The following is a 20,180-nucleotide window of genomic DNA, read 5'->3' as shown; positions in this document are numbered from 1 at the left end:
CAATACTTACTTTAATAAATTTTCATCTGTCTGATGATTTAATTACGTAGACTAGAATAGAGGTGTGGTAGGTCTTTCGGTTATTAATTTTCATGTTTTTCTAGTAAAAAAAATTCATGGGTCGTATAAGCAAGCGTTATGGGACAGATCCAAGAGCTTAACAACACCAAATCACAAAATCCAACCCACTTGGGTTACATGCAAGCGTTACACAGCTCAATGATGAAAAGAGACTACAGGATACAGATTTATAAAGTCTTTTTGGCATCGTTTAGTCACTATTTTTCTTAATTAACAATCCCACCAACATATTCAACTTATGGTGATCTAAAACGATTTACAACATCAAAATATTTTGGTGGTTCAACGTAACTATGAGATGATTTCTTCTTAATCCAACTTTTTATGAATTTCTGGTGGGGATTGCAGTGGGAAAGATGATTCGTGTGATGAAGAGACGACGATGCGACCATGGACACCCAACGTTAATTCTAGAAGTAGTTGTTTCACAAGATCTATGTATTTGATATGTATTCTTTGATGTCGCCTGATCCAGTATTGTAATCAACATTCTAGATCAATTGCCGATATTCAACAACATCAACTAAGGAACTACACGTAAGTGTTCGTTTGAAGTGAATGGATCATCATACAAGCACGAGTATTTTCTTGCTGCTGAAATTTATAGTGACGTGTAATGATGAAGTTTAAGGCAACTCAATAAGGAACTAGGAAGTAGATGGAATGTGCCTTTGATGTCCTTGTTAGGTTTAATTATAACTTTGGTCAAAAGTGGGTAAATGGGTCATGGGTTGAGTTATTTTCACCATATTAATTATATTTAAGGTGGCCAATTGTTTGTTTTGCTTTTACTGAGTCCTTAGGAAATATAGAGTGTTGATAACTTAGTCTGGATGTACTTTTTGGATGTTGAATAAAGCAATTTGCAATCCTTCTTCTTTCATCTATAGATATTTTCTTTCTTTCTCTGAAACATCACTGAAGTGTTGTTTTCTTGTTCAAAGAGAAGCTTTATCTTATACAATCCTTAAGAAACGTTGGTGCATAATCGAAAACCCGACATGTTCATGGGAGCTGAGAAGAATAAGATGTATTATGTGCGTATATAATATTACATAATATGATTTTAGAAGACAAAAAAAGTACAATATGTCTAGGATACCTGATGATTATTGTAGAAGCAGTGGCTTTACAAGACTGATGAATTTGACATGCATTTTTGGGTGTTATCGGATCCAACAATAACATCAACATTCTAAATCAATCACAAACATTCACTAACATTGAAGGACATATAAGAAGGATTGCAACCGAGTGCCCATTTTAATTGACTGTCAAGGCACGTGTATTTTCTTGCCTATGGGATTTATCATGACTATTCTATATTTTCGACAACATGAACATTACCGAATGATGAAAAAACAAATGAAGTTTAAGGCAATTCACGAAGGAGCTGAGAAGGATGTGAACATGCCTTTGTTGTTCTCAAAAAAATGTTGGCACATAATCAATATATAACCTAATCCGTTTTTTAGAGCCAAGAAGAATAAGAGACATAATATATGCGTGCCTCATATTACATAATATGATTTTAGCAGATGAAATAAGTATGATATGTCGGTATAACGAAAACAAAGTTTTACAAGTCTATGAACGAGTAGAAGTTAGGCACCACACAATACATGGTAATTAGAATGGAAGTACAAAATCAAGATACACATCACAATCTTTATGGTGATTTAGCTGAACACATTTACATAACTCAACTATGTGGCTATTTTTTGCTAGTGATTAATCATTAACATGTAGAGTATAAAGCCTAACTTACAGCCTCTTTGTTTTCTACACAGATATGAAGACAGAAGAAGAATAAAATAAGAACTAAACAGGAGGAGGTAAGTACTCAATATATGCACACTTTATTCATATAAATGAAGACTATATATAGCCTTTTAAAATGATCATGCATCTGGAAACTAACATTAAAATATTGCTCCACCAAAAGACTCCTAAAGACTAGGTACTACCTAATGACCAACTCTACCCATATGCACAATCTCAGCGTACAAACCATGAAACCTAATCAAACTAGAAGACTAATTACAACTAATAATCTATCTACTAAAACATAATAAATAAATCATAAATATTTATTACTTTCAATTTTCCAGCCATCAAGATTAACCCAACATAGCACTCTACAAAGAGATTTAGTTGAAGAGAGAACTAATTAATCATTACATGTTACATTCATCACATGAAAACAACAATCTAACCATGAACTTGTAACAATACTTTATGATAAGTCAAATGTAAAAAATCCCCTTAATCACAAAGCGTAACGCAAGTAAGTTGTTATACAACTTGTAAATAATAAAATTTTCAAATAATATAATACGAAGGGGACCCGGTAAGGTGTTGTTATTTATACAAGAAGATCACAATGTTTTCTTCCGTTGTACAAGAGCCTCACAGCCTTCTTGCCCTTTTCTTTTCTTGAGCCCTTGCCAAATTCGGCTCTATACTCAGCTATCGGTATAAAACAAGGTCCATAATCGCCTCTTGTATGATGCATATGTGAGAGTGAGAGGTTTTTTAGTTATTTGTATAGGGTTAGAGTGAGGTTTTATTTTGTTAAAGTCATAGCTGGTTCTCACATTAATAAATAAATTGTTATTGACAATCGTTTGGTGTTTTAGAGCAATGGAGATGTAGGAATCACGGTATGTGTTGGATGAGTGACACGTTGTTTTTTTTCTTGATCAATCCTTTCAGTTTCCGATTATCTCATGGTTGATATATATTTGACTAAACTGCACAAATGGTCTGACTAAACTGCACAAATGGTCCCTGTGGTATGTCGAAAATTGCCAGTTTGGTCCAAAAAGGTTTGGACTAGCATCAGTGGTCCAAAACTTTCATTTTGTTGCGTCTTTAGTCCAATATGTTCTGATTTTTTTCAAAATGACGGATCTGCCCCTGTTTATATATTTTATCTTTTTTCTTATTTTTTTTTTCTGATTTTCAGATTAAAAAAAACATTAAAATAAAAATAAAAATAAAAATAAACCTCTCTCTCTCCCTCTCTCTCTCTCCCTCCCTCCGTCCCTCCCTCCCTCCCTCCCTCCCTCCCTCTCTCTCTCTCTCTCTCTCTCTTCCCCAATATTTCCCCTCCCCTCTTCGTTTGTTCTTCCCTCAAGAACACTTCGTAAAGCCCATAAAAAAATTAAACACAGAAAAAAAATTAAGCGAAAAAAATCAAACCCATTCTTCAAGTGGGTTTTGCAAATTAAATGATGGTGAGTTGTTGCAACATTGGTAATGGGAAAATCAGGCGAGTGAAGAAGGCAGTGGGGTTTGGCTTTTCTTCTGCCCACAAAGCGATAAAGAGAGCTCCGATTTTCTTGGAGCTCCAAAAACCGATGACCACCCATCTGTTATGAACCAACACACCATTGCAGTTATCACGTCTCCGATCTCCCCCTCAGACGAGTCACCTTCGAGTCGCACACGATGGAGCCAAAGCCGCCTGTTAAAGCAAGCCCTAGTGTCACCGCCTGTGAAAGCACGCCCTAGCGCACATGATGCATCACCACCAACAAAAAAGCTCTTCATCACCACCACTGGAACCCTAGCTGCATCTCCTGTCCAAACCATACCACCGCCATCAGATGAGAACAATCTCCATGAAACCCTAGCCGACATGAACATCCTAAATCTGTGTATGGGGGAGATGACGAAGCATAGTTCGCCAGTGAACTTGAATCAGATGCGCGAGGGATTTGATTCAAATGTCGCTATGAATATCTCAAATTGGATGAGGCGAAGGTGATGGTGGCAGAGTGGGGACACGTTGAAGTTGAATCATATGCAAGAGGGATGAGAGGAACATATCTATGGTTTGAGGCTATATTCTTTTGATTTTCATACTCATATACTAAAACCAAAAAAGATTAATGGTGTTAAGGTTTTAGATGTGGGAGGTAGACGACGAGAGAGAGAGAGAGAGAGAGAGAGAGAGAGAGAGAGAGAGAGAGAGAGAGAGAGAGAGAGAGAGAGAGAGAGAGAGAGAGAGAGAGAGAGAGAGAGAGAGAGAGAGAGAGAGAGAGAGAGAGAGAGAGAGAGAGAGAGAGAGAGAGAGAGAGAGAGAGAGAGAGAGAGATTTATTTTTATTTTATTGTTTTTTTTTTAATCTGAAAAAATCAGGAGAGAGAGAGATAGAATTATTTTTATTTTTTTAAATCTGAAAGTCAAAAAAACAAATAAGAAAAAAAAAGAAAATCATATTAACAGTGGTAAATCCGTCATTTTGAAAAAAAGCATAACAGATTGGACCAAAGAAACAACAAAATGAAATTTTTTGACCATTTTGGACCACTAGTGCTAGTCCAAAACTTTTTGGACCAAAATGACAATTTTTGACAAACCACAGGGACCATTTGTGCAGTTTAGTTTATAAATTTTATATCTTTTCTTCAAGTTTTTTTTGGGGTGTATGCATTTTCAATGGTATCTTACCCAACAAACTAAATCATGTTTCATCTTTTTTTTAATGGGTGTCACATGTGTTAGATATGATTATAAAAACACATATTATGAATGGGTTTGAAGATGTTGGACATATTTAATTAGTTTGTCCATTACTTATTTTTCGTTTGTTACTTTACTTATTTGATTGAAACTGATAGGTATATGAGTGGAAGCAGTGATTTGTAATTGTCAACATGGAGTTGTTTTCTTTGTTGGTGTCAAGTGAATTTAAATTACAGAAGAAAAATAAGGAAAGTAATGCTATGATCGATAAACACATATATGCAATCAAACTTTTATTTGAATATAGAAAGTAAAGAAGCAAGAGAATATAATGAAGTTGTTTTTCGTGGTGTTATTGTTAATTTGTTATGAATGAAGTATGAAGGCAGTGAAAGCGTTTGCACTTTGCATCCCACATCGGAAGGGTGAAGGAAGCAGCGAAGAGAAAGCTACGTATAAAAGGAGAAGCCAAGGAGGGGAATAAGCATACCTTTCTCGGCCTTTTGGCTAAGATCAAGTGTAGTATCTGTTCTTGTCAGTTTAATATCTGATATGTGGGCCATCGGCCCACTCGATATTAATCTTATTTTTTATGGTGGAAGGCCCATTACAGTAGCTTGCTGCTGGGGTTTTTCACGAGTCGCCTTGGTCTTACACTATTGCCAAGGCCTGGCTCTCCCCTCCAATTACATAGTTCAATAAATTATTTTAATAAAATTTCACTTTTCGATGATTTACATGCATAAACGAGAATACTGGTATGGTAAAGGTTTTCATGTTTTATATTTAGTAAAAAAATTTCATGGGACGTATAAGCCAGTGTTATGGGAAGCTTGCAGTGAAGCTTGCATAACAACACCAAATCTTAAAATCCAACCCACTAGGGTTAAGGCAAGCGCTACCAACCTCGATGATGAAGAGTCCACAGGATATATAGAATTATAAAGTCTTTTTGGCATTTTTCACTCACTATTTTTCTTAATTAACACCCGATGATAATTCTAGAAGCAGCGACTTTACAGGATTTGACATACATTTTTTGGTGTTGTTGCATCTAAAAATGGCATCAATGTTCTAGATAAATCATTAACATTCAAGGACATCTATGAAGGATTACAACTAAGTGTCCATCTGATACTCAGTTTAATGATTTCTCATTACTCAAAAAATGGTGGTAGATCTTCATTTATTTCTTTTTATTATTGACACTGATGTTTAAAAGGTAAAAAATTGTAATGGGACACCCGAGTCACCAGTATGGGCCTAACGATCCAAAACTTATAATTCTGTGAAGCCATGCCAACAGATACAACTCTCAGACTTGGAACGGCAAAGTCAAAATGCCCACCAACAAGAACCAACTGAACTTGGACCAAATCACAAAATCTAACCCCGACTTGGGTTACAGGTAAGCATTACCAAGCTAAATGACGAAGAGTCTACATGATAGATTTATAAGGTCTTCATGACATCGTTCACTCACTATTTTTTTTTTCAATTAACAATTCCACAAACATTTTAAACTTATGGTGATGTAAAACGAAATGATTTACTACATAATTAAAAGATTTTGCTGGTACAACAAAACGATGAGACGATTTCTTCTTAATCCAGTTTTTTATGAATTTCTACCCCACCAGGAGATTCATGTGTTGAAGAGATGACTATGTGATCATCGACACTCGACGTTAATTCTAGAAGTAGTTGTTTCACAAGATCTATGAAATTGATATGCATTCTTTTGGTGTTGCTAGATCCAATAATGACATCAACATTCTAAATCAATCGTTGATATTCAACGACATCTACTAAGAACTACACCTAAGTGTTCGTTTGAAGTGAATGGTTCATCATACAACTCAAGAAGGAACTTGGAAGTAGATTGAATGTGCCTTGATGTCCTTAAAAATGTTGGCACATAATTGACAACCCGACATGTTTATGGGAGCCGAGAAGAATAAGAGGCGTAATATGTGCGTGCATAATATTATATAATATGATTTTTAGAAGATGAACGAATTACACAATATGTCTTGGACACCCGATGATAATTCTAGAAACAATGGCTTTACATGGCTTTACGAGATTTATGGATTTGACTTGTATTTTTTGGTGTTGTCGGATCCAACAATGGCATCGACATTCAAGATCAATCACTAACGTTCAAGGACATTTATGAAGGATTACAACCGAGTGTCCATTTGAATTGAATGAAGCATCATACAAGCACATGTATTTTCGTGCCTATGAGTTTTATCATGACTATTCTATATTGGTGAAAGCTTGAACATGAACAAATGATGAAAAAAGGAATGATGTTTAAGGCAATTCAGGAATAATGTAGTCGCCCGCCTCCTCCCTTCTCCCTATGTGTCTCTATCATTTCTCCGCCTTGCTTTATTTTCTCCAACGTGCACTCCGCCAACTGCCAATGACCATTCTTCCTCTCCGATCTCCTCTCCACAAAAGCCATACGAGTATTTTTCATCTTTCTCTCTCTAAACGCTACAAAAATATGTCATTTAGTGGTATACATTTTTAACGACATATGTTTAATGTGCCGCTATATCATGTTTTTAGTGGGATATTCTATGTGCCACTATAAAAATTAATGGATATAGTGGCGTTTAACATTTTATGTCAGTAATATTCATAATTATTAGTGGCATAATGTTTTAATATGTCCCTAAAAGTTTATTTTAATACCCTCTACTATAAAATTTATTAAATTTAGTGGGAAATAAACAATTTTATATTTTCACATATTTTACAATTTGCCCCTCCCACTATTAAAACCCTTCACAAGCAACGATTTTAACAATCTGTAAAATCGACTCTTCAACTCACAACATCACCTCTACTCCACTGCCACCATCGTCCTTATGCAATGGTGTTCTATAATAAGCAAAGTGTGTTGGTTTGTGTATGCATACATACATACATACATATTTCTAATTTTTTAATTTTTTTATGAAGAGTTCCATTGTTAGCCTATCTAACGGAGAGAGATGCCATGCTTGGTGTTCATATTATTCTATGCAATTAGACAATTCTTAACACTGGTTTCTAGGGTTTTATTTGAGGAAAGTAACAAAATAAAATTCCACACTAATGCAAAGATAGAATAAACAATGTGGCATACCTTATATATAATTTTCTTCTTTTATTTATTAATTTTATCTATGTTGAATGTGAAAAGCCTCTTTATTTTGGTGTGTTGTATCCCTAGAAGTTTGCATATGCTTTTACATTAGTTTGTTTCTTAAAGATCATCATACCATAATTTTTATTGAAATGTTTTCTTTGTAAGCCAACTAACTTCATTGTATTTCCAATATAATATTGTTTTGTAGTTGTACCTTTATAATTTTGTTGTTTTCCACCATGGTGAGATGGCATATGAAGGTGTTCATATGAAGACCCTTCAAACAATGCTCATTATTTTTCAACCTGATGGTGAGGTGAGAATTGCAAAGATGATTTTATACTCTATATTTACTGATTTTTTTCTTTCTTTGTCTAGCTTTTCCTTTCAAACTATTGTATTTGTCCATCTTTTCAAGCTATCTATATATGTTTCTTTTTTCCAAGGTATTTGTCTTTGTCTACTAATTTCCTCTTTTCTTTTTATGTCTATATAGATCCTTTTTGACTTGATTGTTTTGTGGATTGTAGGAGCATATTGCCCAAGCTCTTGGTATCTGTCTCTATCTTCTATCTTCTTGAGAACAACAAATCGCATGATAGTGTATGAAAGTAAGATGCAACCGAAAACTATTATATAAATTTTTTATTATATATATATATATATATATATATATATATATATATATATATATATATATATATATATATATATATATATAGTATGTGCTATATGACATTTGAGGCGTCATGTAACATCCTTAAAACCATAGTAATTTTCATTTTAAAACCCTTTAATAATCCATAAACCATATAAAAACATTGTTTTCAAGAACATAGTCAAAATCAAAGTATCCTCAAATCATCAATAAACAAAATATCCAAGGATGATGTGCACAATAATGCCTTCGTCTTGCCCCGAGCATCTGATGTACCTGAAACCATGAAATCAAATTGTAAGCAAAGGTGCTTAGTGTGTTTCCTCAATATACCCACACCACCAACATATAACAACATGCATACATGTGTTGGTTTAGGAAACCCATCGACATGAGCCTTCAGCGCGAATGGACATCATCACATAGCCTAGAACCTATATCGACCGCTCTCCGAGCCTTCGGCCTAACTGGATCGCCTCACAGGGCCTACATCCTATCCGGACCGCTCTCCGGGATTTCGGCCTGACTAGACTGCCTCGTAGGTCCTACAACCTATCCGGACCGCCTCATGTATATTGCCCATCAAAACAAAGCAGGACTGCCTCAACCTAACCATAATATGTCGACATATGCAATAGATAAACATAAACATATAACCAACAAGTACAAGTAATCATACAGATCTACCAATATATCATATAACCAGTATAACATCAACCTATATACCAGGATACATAACCTAGTGGGTCGGCATTGGTGCCTTCGACCCACAAGTATAGTGAGGAAGACTCACCTGAATAACTCAACAGAAGATCAACATCTACCTCAACAACAACACAACTAACCGTAGCTTCCTAAAACCAAGCCGAGACCAATCCTTAGCCAAAAATTCAATTCTACCCAAGTTTGACCAAAATTCAAACTAGTCAAGAAGTTAATGATCAAAGCTAAGGTCAAAATTGCCAACAATAGCTCTCCACGTCGTGGCCTTCCTTGGCCACGTCGTGGGCATTAAATGCCAAAATAGTCACTGATTCCCAATCGCCATGTCGTGACAGCCTAAGTCCACGTTGTGGGCACGGGTCTGAACAACTCAAATGAGCTTAATCCATGTTCTTCTGATTTTATGAGCTCCAAAGCTCATATCTGATCCTTTCCAAAGTCTTAATGGATAAAGTTTCTAACTTTATCCATTAGGGAGGTCCAAACCACCAAGATGTGGAATTTAAGTCTCAAAGGGACCCAAAATGCATCTTTCTTAACTTAATCCATTAAGTCTAAGACTCCAAATTTCAGATCTGGATCAACATGATGTTTATATGGATAAAGTTGGAATTTATCCATAACAAAGTCACCAACTTTCAAGATCTAAAATTTAATACACCAAAATGACCTAAATGACCAAGATAAATTGCATGGCTAGAAGGGAAAACAAAATATCATAATTTTCCTAGTCCATGAGGTCCAAGAAACATTCTAAACTGATCGATAGATGTTGGAGTCCACCCAACTCCAAGATTACCCATAAAATGGACCAAAAGTGCCAAAAAAACCCCAAATGACAAGATCTAACGAACTAGATAACAAGATTGGAACTTTATACTTACAACAGTCCAGAAATGTAGTGCCTTTGATGGATCCAAACTTGAAATAACTTTCCTTGAAACCAAAAGAACCTTCTTGATCTTCAAACTCCATCAAAATATCATAGAAAGCATCCAAAAGAGGAGAGAAAAGATGGAATAAGCTCAAATCTTGAAGGTGGAGGCTAGGATTTCTCCCAAGGGATCCTATAGGTGATGGAGGCTGATAAAATGCCCAAAAAATTTAGAACGCTAAGCTTAAATATGTTGAAAATCCTAAAAATCATGGACTTGGGCCTGACTGGTCGATATGTCGTGGACTCTGATCGTCATATCGGGGCCACGACTTTTCACCCAAATCCATTCCAACTTTAAACAACCATAACTTATTTGTTTCAACTTTGTTTTCGACGATCTTTATATCTACGAAAAGGTAACAATCCCACACATTTATCTAGTTACTTTTGGCTTAACATATATCAATCTAAAAAGCATAATCCATGCAAGATACCCACCAATTAACTTTACCCAATTTACCCCTTTGGCTTCAAAACACAAACCAAGGGCTTAGATCATCTAACCAATATCATCAACATCCAATATGGTCTAAACCCTATTACCTTGAAACCCAAGGCCTTACTTGATCCATTTATTGTCCGCAATCCTAAAATAAGAAACTTCTCAATACAGGATGTTACACATCAAATGAACTAATTTAGTAATTTATATAGCTTCATGCCATGAAAAGTTGGTAACTTTTTCTTTTTGGATAAATTAAAAAAAGAAAACAAATGAATCTCATGTTTTCGGGACAATTATTTGCTCGACTTGCTCACAAAGAGGTATTATTATATTATTCTATTTTGTCTTATATTATCATCTTATTTTGTATTTAATCATTTCAAGTCATGTACTCTTTGCTTTGCTTTAAACCATGTTTTTTTGTCCCACTTTCAAAGTAAAAACAACATACTTTGAAAGTATGTTACTAGTACTTTGAAACTTGGACAAAAACAATGGGACAAACAATTGTCATGTTTTTTGTATGTTGTTATTATGAAGGCTATCCTACAAGTCATTGTTAGCGACTCCTCAAATATCTAAGGATCTGTAGTTTATTTTTCAAATGTTTAGCCGTATTTGACATCTATTTAGATATTTGATTCAAAATGTTTAAAAATATTGATGAAAAACAATGGAGCTTTTATTATTTCTACGTGCTACAATTTAATTATTTACATTATTTTATTATGGGTAAAACATTATATAGATATAAGTAGCTTAAATTATAAACTTTCATGTTGGCGTAAAATGTACCACAATTTTTATATATATATATTTTTTGTATTGTGCCAAATAAAAGGTGTCACTAAATTAAAATGTGTAACTTAAAGAAACATTTATTCTTGAATCACACAAGCTTTAATGGCACAAATTATGTGCCATAAAAAACTTTTCTTCAACTATGACAAATAAAAAATTGCCTCTAAAAGCTTAAAAAACTACAACGTCAAAAGCAAAAAGTGTCACTAAAGGAGTTTAGTGGGAGCGTTTCTAGTGACACTTATTATGTGTGTTTCTGATTAACGGATAAGCTTTTAGTAGCATTTTTTTGGGTTTTTAGTGACACTTTTTGTGTGCCACTAAATGACATTTTTTGTAGTGAAAATATCTTAGACTCTTACTTTATATCTCTTTATTTATGTCTATTATCTGTTTCTTTTTTATATCTATAGAGATGGAGAGACGTAGTTGAGTATAGAATAGACATTTGGTACAAAAGTATAATAGATATATGGTGGTTGAGTGTAAAATAAATATATAGTACAAAATTAGTGAAAATTTTACTTTATTAATGATAACATCTATATTTAATTTATTTATATGTTTTAGTAGTATGTAAAAGAAATACGTAAACACTTAAATCGTATATTGTTAGTATAATATAATGCGATTGATATCAATTATGATATTTTATTTATTTATGAATCGTATACTCTTAGTATATATACTCTTAGTATATATAATACAATTGATATTAATTATGATATGTTATTTATTTAGGATTTGATATAATATTAAAAGAAATTCAATAACTTATTTTTTTATAATAAAAGTATAGTTGTTTGATATAATATATTTGTTAGTTATTATTTTATTTTACAATTATATATTTTTTTTATTAATTTCTAGTTAATTATTTCGTGTAGTACATATCAACATGAAAAAACAATCGACTATTGATGGGTTATTTAAAAGAAAACGTGCCAGTTCTACTCAAAAGCCTGAAAAACCACCGTCTAGTGTTCTTGTTGTGGAGAACCCAACGTCTAGTATTTCCTGTTGTAGAGAACCCGTCCAGAAAACTTCAACTTGAAGTGAATGAAATTGATCTTAGTACAGTCGAACGAGATCCCGGTTTGCGTATGCAGATTTACGATTATCCAATTAATCAACGACATAACATCCGTCGAGGGTACATAAATCTTGGCCCCTTTCAACAAGAACTTCAATTATATACAAAATATGGACAAGAAACCCATAAACATAACTTTCATGTTTCTTGGTTTAGTTTATTTTCCTAGCTTCAATACTAAAAGAGTTGATATGTTGCGTTTTGTTTCCCATGTTTTCTAATTTACAAACCTTCTGGAATGGGACAATACGACAAACGAGGATTTACTATACATGGTTTTCAAAATTGGAAGAAAGTAGGTGGGAAAATGCGTCTTTTTGAATCATATGGGGAGGGGACTGAGTGTACATCTTTTCACAACATTGCACAAAAAGCATATGATGATTTGTTAAATGAGGAACGAGATATACAAAATATTTTTGAGAAATTTACAGAAGAAGATGGTAAGAATAATAGACTAATATTGATGGCTACTACATTTTTAGTTCGTTGGTGTGCCTTTCAAGCAGTTGTATTTATAGGTCATGATGAAAGTTCAAATTCAATCAACAAAGAAAATTTTCATGAAATGTTAAAGGCATTTGGTTTTTTAGAACCGACACGAAAGAATTGTTTCGTACTACTCCTAAACATGCGTTATATACATCACCGTCAATTCAAAAAGTGATTTAGTAACATCCCGGGATTTGCAGGTATTTCCGAATCCTCCCTTTTATTATTATTTTGTCGTTTCTAGTCCTTGGGGATGGAAGGGTGTAGACATGAGATGCCCTAATGGCTAATATTGTAATTTTGGATCAAGAGGAGTACGTTGAGCGTACATAAGGGTACACTGAGCGTACTAGGCGCGCTCTAGTACGTTGGGCGTACTCATGTCAGGTGAAAACTTTAATATTTAGGGGTTGGGTGGTATATAAGTATCCTTATAGCTCATTTCTCCCAACACGTTCAACCTCCATACTTTTGAGATGTTTTCCAAACCCTAGCCTTGTATGTCTGTGAGTTTGAGTGTGTGAGAGTTTTTTGGGTTGAGAAGAAGAAGGGGAGGAGACTCCTTGAAGAGCCTTGGTGTGGATTCAATCTTTGGATTTGTGATCTTCATCCCTTGGGGAAGCTCCATAAGGTAAAAAGCCTTTACCTTTACTTGTATTTCCCCATAAATCTTGTATGGAAGTTTTATGAGTAAATGAGTCCCTTTTCTTGGTCTTGATGAGTTAAGCTACTCTAAGACCAAATGATATGTCCTTTTAGAAAATTTAGAGTGTTTTGGACCATAAAAATGCTATCTTGTCCCGTTTAGTGGTTTCATCAAGCTATAAACGTCTTAAATGGTTAAGACAACCAAGGGTTTTGAGTTTATGGAGTTATAGGGCATGCATAACCATAAAGTTGGAAACTTTATGGTTTGGGACATCATTTTAAGCATAGATCTAACTTGGGACGTCTGGACGAGGTGTATTAAGAACTTAATGAAGTTTTGCATGGCCACAACGTACGCTGGGTGTACCAAGGCGTAAGCCGGGCGTAGGTGGTCAGCGTCCCGTTTTTGGTCAAGGCGTTTACGTTGAGCATATAGTTGAGTACGCCCCGCGTACTCAGCTTGTTGGGCTTAGCTATTTTGGGCTTCAGATATTAAGCCATCTGTTGGCCTTGATGTTTGGGCCCTCATGGATCATCTAGATAAGTGTAATTATGGGTTAGTTAGAGGACCGAATCTTTGGGTAAAGCCCAATAAGGGATTTGGGCCTAATTTGGAAATTGGGCCTATTATGGGCCTTATATATTGGGCTTTTTGATTAAGGAATTGGAGTTGGGCCTTGGCCCAACTTAAGGAAAGGTTAGAATGAACTATTACCCTATGTTTGGACCTTTGGTCAAGATTGATATTCCAACTGTTGACTTAGTATTCGTTATTTTGGATAGTTAGGGATTTTTGGTGAGACAGCAGTCGGAGACTTTCAGTCCAGTTCAGCACTACTTATGAGGTGAGTTTTCCCCACTACACTCAAGAGTCAAAGGCACCAAAGCCGACCCTTTGGATTTTTATTCTGCTTTATTTTTGTTGTGATCTGTTAGATCGGTATCCTGGTAGATATGATGTTTCTATGTGGTTATGATCGGTATCCTGGTAGATAGGATGTTGCTTTGCTTAGTGATCCGTAGATCGGTTTGACTGTTAGTAGACTGTTATGTGATTATCTGATATATGTGCATATGTTTGATTGGTGGTTGAGGCTTTTCTGCTTTGTACGTGAGCCAACATACCTGGGCAGTCCAACCCGATGGTTGTGGGTCGAGAGTATTCCATCTCGAGGATGATTGGACCCATAATATATTGTCATTCCAACCCGATGGTTGAGGGCCTAGGGCATTCCAACCCAATGGTTGATTGGGCCCATAGTATGCTATCGTGTTATCGTTGTGCGAATATTTTGGGGGAACTCACTAAGCTCCGTGCTTACAGTTGTTGATTTTTGCAGGTACTTCGGATGATCGCGGAAAGTCGAATGCTTGACCGTGCACCTTCTCATTTTTCATGTTGTGATTTTTGGGAAAACTCTGATATTGGATTATTTTGAAAACAATTTGTAAACAGTGGATGGTTTTGAAATGTTTGAAAAGTTTAAATTTACATGAATTTTATGGATGTTACAAATTTTAAACCTTATCTCAACAAAGGTGAGACGGATGATTTGTAAGGAGATTGGTGGTGGGAAATATTGTTTACTTGTTGACGAAGCAAGCAATGAGTCTAAAAAAGAACAAATGTTAATTGTTTTGAGTTTTGTAAATAAATATAGCTTTATTATGGAGCATTTTTTTGGGCATGTTCATGTACCAGACACTACATCACAAAGTCTTAAGAATGGAATCTATTATGTATTGTCACACAATAATCTTGATTTTAGATCAATTCGTGGCCAAGGGTATGATGGTGCAAGTAGTATGCGAGGTCGGTTTAAGGGTTTGCAAACATTGATTTCAAATGATAGACCATATGCCTATTATATTCATTGTTTCGCTCATTGATTACAATTAACATTGATGGACGCTTCACAAGGAGTTGTTGTAGTGCATAAGTTTTTACTAAGTTATCTTTTGTTATTAATGTTGTTAGTGCTTCTTGAAAGCGTACAGACCAATTAAGAGATACGCAAGCCGAACAAATTGCATATTTGATTTTTATTGATGAGTTGGAGATAGGTACAGGTCTCAACCAAATTGGTACATTACAACGAGCTAGGGATACCAGATGGAGTTCTCACCTAAAATTAGTTTCGAGCTTAATCAAGATGTTTAGTCCTGCTTGCGAGGTTTTACTTAAAATTATTGAGGAGGGCATTGGTTTGATCAAAGGGGATGCAGATTCAATATACGAGACTATTACTACGTTTGACATCATTTTTGTTCTGCATCCCAAGTAATAAATAATGGAGATCACTGATTTACTTTCTCAAGCTTTACAAAGAAATCTCAAGATAATTCTAATGCATTGAATCTAGTTGCACCCACCAAGATAACTATTACTCTCTCTCTCTATCTCTCTCTCATTTTGTCAGGATCGCGAGATTGATATGCCTAATTTATCTTCCGCCTACTTTAGTAGAGGGGCTCGAGCTCGTAATGAGCGTAGTGGTTATACACTTAAGCATCATTACCGAGTGGATATTTTTATGAAGCCATTAATTGACAATTAATGGAATTAAACCACCGGTTTAATGACAGATCAATGGAGTTGCTTCAACATTAAAGAACTTTAGAGTTTAGACCTTAATAGTGTTGTTGAGCCTTTCCGAAGTGGTGATGTATGTCAACTAGTAGAGAAGTTTGTGAACAGGAGAAATTACTTTTGAAGATGCAACTGCAACATTAAGAAATTGATGTTGTTAAACACGCAAATTATAAACAATTGACATCTATTTCTGAATTATATCAATGGTTGATAAAGACTCGAAGAGTATCCAATTTTCATCTTATTTATCGAGTGCCTAGTCTCATACTTACTCTTTCGGTTTCCACCCGTAAAACAGAAAGGTCATTTTCAGCGATGAACCTTATTAAAACAAGATTAAAAAATAAAATGGAAGATGAGTTTTTGAATGACGCACTCGTTTTTCACTTTGAAAGTGAACTTGCTGAAAAGATTAGTCTAGAAACCATTGTATTAGACTTTAAAAATGCAAAAGATCAATGAGTTCTACTTTGAATTGCGATGTAACAATATTTGCTATTAGTTTTGTAGTTTCGAAATTTGATCATAGCATAATTTTAAATCAATATTTTTTTTTTGTCTATATGGTTAATTTTTGAAGTTTTAATTTTGGACCTCCTAGCCATAGTCCTTGTGTTCCGCCCATGTTACATTTATGACATGAAGACAACATAGTTTAACCATGAACTTGTAATAGTACTTCACGATAAATCAAATGTAAAACATTACCCTTTTTAATCACAAAGCATAATGCCACTAAGTTGTTATACGACTTCTAAATAATAAAATTTTCAAAATAATAATATAATATAGAGGGGATAGAGTGTTGTTTGTACAAGGAGCTCATAATGATTTCTTCCACTCTACAAAAGCCTCACAACCTTCTTGCCTTTTTCTTTTCTTTAGCACTTGCCAAAGTCGGCTCCATACTCAACTATTGGTATAAAACGAGATCCATAACAAGCTCTTTAAAGTTATGATATGATATACCTGGTATGATCATTTTCATTTAAATTACTATGTCCTATGTTAACATGTTTTAATCGATAAACAACTAAGTTATTCTAAATGCCCTTAGTCAGTCATGTTATGAGAATAATGTGAACCGAGATTAATGTGAATGCTGGCCTATATTCATTGTTGATGAAAATGTGTCTTCATGAGAGCACAAATTCACATGCATTCATTGTTGGTGAATTTTGGATTGACCTAACCTTCTGCATGGATCGATGCAGCCAGTGAATCTCCAAAATGACCGTGTCTATATATTTCTCTACGTGAGATATATGTTGGCTTTAGAATGAGTGGATCATTATATTTTGATGTAGTCGAACGTTGTTCTAGTTAAGACAATAAAAAGGCTATTACCAAACATAGTGTTAACCACATGATAAACGCATATAGTCAAGACGAGATTTGTTTCTCTACCAATTGGGAATGTGATATCACCGGACACTTAAATGAATCAAATAGACAACATTAACAAGTTATCCAACTTAGTATGATGATCTCATTCGAGTTCTAGATTGAGAAACCTATTATTGAACTAATATATAAATGACCATACCTATACAACATTGACAAGGTGGTTAATTTAGTTTGATGATCTCATGCCAGTTACATCAAGAAACCTACTACTCAACTAATATGATAATAATTAGATGCATGTATCAAGTGCAACTCATATCATAACAAAGGGACAAACGATTAGTCATAAAAAATTACAAGTTAATGTGTGTTTTGTAGAAAATAAACGTCTAGATGTAAGTGTCTATATACTTAGTTGATGTAGTCAGGGGGTAGTGGAGTGTTTTTAGACTGTCTATATAGTTAGTTGGTTTTGTTTCGTGCACGAGTGAGAGTCTATTGGATTTATGGTGAAGATGTGAAACTAGAAATTAAGATAAGTGAAAAATCCGATAATTCAAATTATAAGAACCACTGAACCACAATAGAGTAAGAACACGCACCAAGAAGAACATGTTTGGAAATTTTGATATGTAAAATTATAGGAGATGCTAACCTTGCAATTTCGATTTTGATATTTTAATGTTTTAAAATATCAAATTTGCCGAAATTTATTTTTTTAATAGTTTTTATTATTTAATAATCTTTTTCTATAATTTTAAATCATTATAATTGTAAAAAAAAAAAAAAAAAAACTGAATGGACAATAATGCCCTTACCATCTAAATGGCTTGGCAATTAAATAACATTATCGTACTGTGACCCTCTTCCTTATGATCGTAGTCCTCCTTCCCCTATTACACCTTTCTTCTTGCAAACAACTATTCACAACATTTAATTGTCATTCCTCCATATTCCTATTTGCCCTCTCTCCATCAAAGTTCATGCTTTTGATCAATTTTTGCTAAAGCTAATAAGCAACAGGTAATTATGTTTACTATTATTTATGTTTGCGTTTGATCATAAACCCCTGGAAAGAATACTAAATATCATGGTGGCTTGGGAGTTTCGGGGTCTACGTGAAAAAATCTTGAGAAAATAGTTGGCCCATTTGACAATTTTGTTAGCTTTAGTTGTAAAAATTCTTAATAGAGGTTTAATGAATGGATTACAAGTTGTAAGATGTTGTTAATTAGGGTTGAAACTCGGTTGAAGTGTTCATTAGTTTGGTAATGTCTGATAACTCAAATTTCAAATTTAACACTATCATTTTGTACAAAGATGTAATGAGAAATTCGTAATATATTGGGTTTGTGATGCTTTTAGGAATTCAAAACTATTTATCGTGTTCAGAGTTTGTGACTTCCTGCTATTTAAAAGGTAAGGGCAATACCAATGTTTTAAAAACCGGATTTTTAGTTGAACCGGTATGCTTACCAATTTCCGGTTCAACCGCCGGGTCAACCGGTTTCTATAATTTTCATCATTTTTCCTATTTTTCTATACATATATACATATATAAATTATGAATTTGATGTTTACTAGTTCAAACATTAGAAATATACATAAAAATAAGTTGTAGATCAATCCAAATATATTAAAATAACACATAACCATAAGTTCGAGTATTTTACATCAATCCATATACGTTAAAAAAAACATAATACCAAAACAAAATATAGTTTTAAATGAATACAAACACATCCAAAAAAAACTTTATAACATTTATTATATGTTTTTATTTAGAAAAAACTAAATACATTTAAAAAAATCATCAAAGTTTTTATTCAAGTTCTTTTCATGTGTTTTTATTCACTTTAACCGGTTTATTTTGACCGGTTCAACCGGGTTTTTCTAAAACCGGCCGGTTCAATCCGGTTCAGAAATCGACATAAAACCGGTGATAGTTGAATCGCTTTCTTCTCCGGTTCCCGGTCCAACCGGTTCGACTGGCCGGTTCAAACCGGTTTTTAAAACATTGGGCAATACGGTCCATGTAATCTTTTTGTTCAGTTTTAATGATTTTTAAATATCAAAAAAGCATATAAAAACTTATTATACTGAGACATCATTCAAAATGCACATGCTTTTCATTAATCAACGGGGAACTGGTCAGATTACAAACACACAATAGTAAAAACTACATTAAGATGCCAAAAAGGGAAAGTTGAAATAACATTTGGCTTTATGCGATGTAATGTGCACATGGCAACTACACCTATATAAGGCAACGGACTTTGATAATGTCTTTTTAAACAACAACCAATTGCTGGATCTTTGAAGGTGTATCGGCTTGAAGACAGAAAAATACCTTTGCCCCCCAAATGGTTAGCTTGCATTGCAGAATGTCCAAAAGGACCAATTTCATACCCAATTCTTGGTGTGACATTGAACTGTTGTTTGATAAACTTCTGCCCAAGTGTAGTTTAATCTATCATGTCAATATAACGAGGTGTTTCTTCATCATGCATGCCCCCCCTAATCCTCTATTTATGCCAAATAAAAAGCAAATTACTTAGACCAAAGGGAGTGGGCTGTGACCCTTGCCACACTTGAGTGCCACATCAGCAAGAACATCACCCCCTGGGTGCGGGAGAGGTGCGGTAGGGGTCCAGTGCGGCATTCCAAGGGAGCACTCCTTCAAACAATGTGATTGGTTCCTTTTTCTTACCTCCTTCTGATTGGTCATTTTTATTTATTAAAAC

At 34.4% G+C, this 20,180-nt stretch overlaps 1 non-coding gene across 1 annotated transcript; it reads left to right on the top strand.

Annotated features, from left to right (window-relative positions):
* The first annotated feature begins 5,040 nt into the window (after nucleotides 1-5,040).
* On the top strand, nucleotides 5,041-5,237 carry LOC111890678 (U2 spliceosomal RNA). The gene has a single exon (XR_002849938.1). It is a non-coding gene; the product is annotated as a U2 spliceosomal RNA (small nuclear RNA).
* The last annotated feature ends 14,943 nt before the right edge of the window (nucleotides 5,238-20,180 follow it).

The sequence above is a fragment of the Lactuca sativa genome, chromosome 5 (genome assembly GCF_002870075.4).
Source record: "Lactuca sativa cultivar Salinas chromosome 5, Lsat_Salinas_v11, whole genome shotgun sequence".
In the NCBI taxonomy this organism is placed as follows: domain Eukaryota; kingdom Viridiplantae; phylum Streptophyta; class Magnoliopsida; order Asterales; family Asteraceae; genus Lactuca; species Lactuca sativa.
Note: the sequence above shows the minus strand (reverse complement) of the source record. Positions and strands in the feature narration are given on the sequence as shown.